Source organism: Hipposideros armiger, unplaced genomic scaffold, assembly GCF_001890085.2.
Source record: "Hipposideros armiger isolate ML-2016 unplaced genomic scaffold, ASM189008v1 scaffold_366, whole genome shotgun sequence".
NCBI classification, from domain to species: domain Eukaryota; kingdom Metazoa; phylum Chordata; class Mammalia; order Chiroptera; family Hipposideridae; genus Hipposideros; species Hipposideros armiger.
Genome location: NW_017731716.1, coordinates 1,311,276 through 1,314,929, shown reverse-complemented (window position 1 = coordinate 1,314,929; position 3,654 = coordinate 1,311,276).

Here is a 3,654-nt window from a genome sequence, read left to right as displayed (position 1 = left end):
TCTTACCTATGAACATAGTAGATCTCTCCATTTATTTAGTTCTTTGATTTCTTTCATCAGAGTTTTTTAGTTTTCCTCATACAGATCTTACATGTATTTTGTTATATTTATACCTAAGGATTTCAATTGTTTTGAAGGCTTATATAAATGATGTGTTTTTTACTTCAAGGTTCACATTTTCATTGCTGGTAAATGGGAAATCAATTGACATTTGTATATTAATCTTGTATTCTGTAGCATTGCTATAATTGCTTATTTGTTCCAGGATATTTTTTGTCAATTCTTTTAGACTTTCTACATGAACAATCATGTCATCTGTGAACAAAGTCAGTTTTATTTCTTCTGTCTCAAGATGTATACCTTTTATTTCATAGGACTTCCAGCACTATGTTGAAAAGGAGTAGTGAGAGGAAACATCCTTGCCTTATTCCTGACCTTAGTGGGAAAGCTTCTAGTTTCTCACCATTAAATATGATGTTACCTGTAGGGTTTTTTTGTTTGTTTGTTTTGTTTTTTTTATATTCTTCATCAAGTTGAGGAAATTCTCTTCTATTCCTAGTTTCCTGAGGCTAACATAGGTTTTTCATCTTAATTTGGAATTTGTTTCAGTTGAAAAATCAGCAGTAGAGGGTTCCAAAACTGCTGTTCATGTTTCTAAAGCTTGTACCCCTAGGACCCTAGAGGATCAGCACCTTTGCCAGGAGCTCCCTGCAACACTATATTTCCTCTGTTTTTGAATTTCATAAACTATTCAAGCATGATCCCACAGGGCACCAAAATTCCTGCATGGTCATCTATTGGGTTGTCGAAAAAGTCAGGAAGTATTTTTCTGTTTTTCATTGCAAAAATGCGTCATGACTTTTCTGACAACCCAATATAACCACCAAATTGCCCATAATTGTTAGAGTATTTACTGCTCTTTAGTCTGTGGACAAGCAAGTGCATTGAAGTTTAGTCCCTTAAATTTTGTACTTTGCCCTGAATGCCACTAACAATTGAAAGTTATAACTTGTCTTGTTCTCTGAAGGGCATCCAGAACTTGGCTTATAGTTAAAAAAAAAAAAGTGTCTGGAACGATCTAATCCTGCCACTGGCTAGCCTTTTCAAGTGCACAGTGTTGGCCTGTTTGACTTTCCCTTTCAGAGGCTGTAGAGGCTACACTCAGTTCATGTGCCTAGCCAAGGGTCTTGTGGCTTCTGAGCCTTTGCTGAGGCCTGCCTTTATAAAAATAGCCACTAACCCGTGGACCAGGCTACCCGAACCTGCAGTCCCTCCCTGTTGTTAGAGTACCACATGCTCTGAGGCTTATAGCCTCCTTCCTGGGCTGCAGCTGTTAAAAACCCATACAACTGCCAAGGCCAAAATATTCTGCCCACACACTGAAGTCCACTCAAACATCTAAATGGATATAGCTCCTCTCAGTTCCCAGTTTGGGCTTTGATTTTCCAATACTCCTCAACATCCATCTGATTGGAGGCCTTCAGACTTGAGTGACACCCCTTTCCCAAACTGCAGGCTTCCCCATGTCCTTCAGAGGCAGAGCAGGCCTCCTCTGCACCTTATGGCCAGGGAGAGAGCAATTAGTCCAGGCTGTGCAAGGCTGGCCATCTGCCAAGTGATCTAAAGCCTGGTGAGAGAACGCTGATTTATTCTGCACACATTTAACAATCAGGTGAGTCACTTCACTTCCCCTAAAGTAGTGTGAGTACAGAGGCAGAGAAGCCAGGAGTTAATGTTCATTGGGCCCCCTCTGCATGTGACAAAACAAAGACAGGAGAAGAATTCTCTGTTAACACGGTGGCCTCTGTCCTCCCAGTGAAGTAGGAGACAACCTCATGTCATGAAAATATGTCAGGCAGGGGAAGATTTGGGGAGTTGAGGTGGTTTAGAATAGCAATTGTAGGGAATGGAATGAGGACTCAAGGAGAGATTAATTACATATTTTTTAAAATCATGAGTATCCTTGATGGTCTAGAGTCTAACTAGATTCAGGAAGTAATCCAGGTTTGACACAATACAGGAGCTGAGATTAAAAAGAAAAGTGAACAATGGAAAGGACTCCCAACGGGGCGGGAGAAAGCCAGATGACTATCGTGAGCAGGCTCCACAGAGGACACGTGAAGCCAAATGGAATATTTATACTCTTGGCTAACATTCTTCGCATATTTAATATGTGTCAAATTTATGTGGATTATCTCATGTAGCCTTCACAGGAGGCCTGTGGGAAATTTAGGGCATAGAGGGATTAAGTAAGGGCAGCAGAGTCAGGATTTAAACTCAGGCGGTTTAACTCTAAAATCTGCCACCTTTAATCACAACACTACTGGTTGAGCGTTGAATTTATGTTACTCTGAGGACAAATGCCAGTTTCAATAGAAAGAGAGATGTGACAAGACAAGAGGTGATGGCTGGAATGGGTATTTCAGTTTCAAAACTTGAAGGCTGAGCAGATTCAATATCCAAAAAAGGCAGGTGGCAAGAAGTCAATAAGGCCTGAAAAAAAAATGTGAGATCAGGTTGTTGAAGAGTCATGGAGAGAGATGTTGAAGTGTTCAAGGATGATGTAGAGAGAAAGCTGAAAGTCCGTGAAGCTATCAAGGAACATAAAGGATATCCCCAAGGCTGGCTGACAAATTTGATAGGGAAGAGAGGAGGGTGGTGTAAATATTTGGTCTAAATAATATAAAAGTGGAGTATATAATCTATTGTAATCTCTCTCTCTCTCTCTCTCTCTCTCTCTCTCTCTCTCTCTCTCTCTCACACACACACACACACACACAAAACCTCCGTTTATTTTCTTAGGAGAAAGGTGAGGAACAAAGTTTAAAAGATGTTGCATTGCTAATAATCATGGCTAGTTGGTGACAACGTCAAATGAAAGTTCTCAATAAATTATTAAATCACTGTTGTCTCATCTTAACATGGAGACTCAAGCTGTTAAATACCTAAATAATCATTTGTTATGAGACTATACATTGTATAGCAAACACATTTTATTTTCAGAATAAAAATATAACATTTATTCCCAGAAACTGCTTTTCTGGTTTTCATTAAAAAATTTTGGTGTAGCTGACACGTGTCCCATTTAAATGTAATTTTTATTACTTTGGATATTCTTGAATAAAACATTCTCTCTTGCACTGTTCCCTGGCAGAAACAATATTCATTGGCACTGTTTGATGACATTTCAAAAATATCTCCTGCTTCCTTCATTCTCAGATTTGTATTATGTCATCCTTCATAAATACATAGCATTTTTTGTAGTTCATTCTCTCTCTCTCTCTCTCTCTCTCTCTCTCTCTCTCTCTTACACACACACACACACACACACACACACACACACACACAAACACAATCATAATAGGGGGAAGACCTCTGCTATGCAGTCCTTAATCTCTTTTAAGTCACATGAATTTCTAATGCTGTATTTTGCTTTTTTGACTCCCTTTTTATTTCTATTGATTGCCTTTTTCTCATTGGAAAGTGTTCTCTGTCATTTAGCAGTAAGCTTTAATACTTTCAATATTAGGTCTTTATTGAAAACACCAGATGCTACTCTGACACATTGTGACATCTAGGTATATTTTCAGCTATTTTCTATTTGTATCTTCTTTGGTGTATTTTAAAAACACCTAATCTAAAAGAAACCAAAAA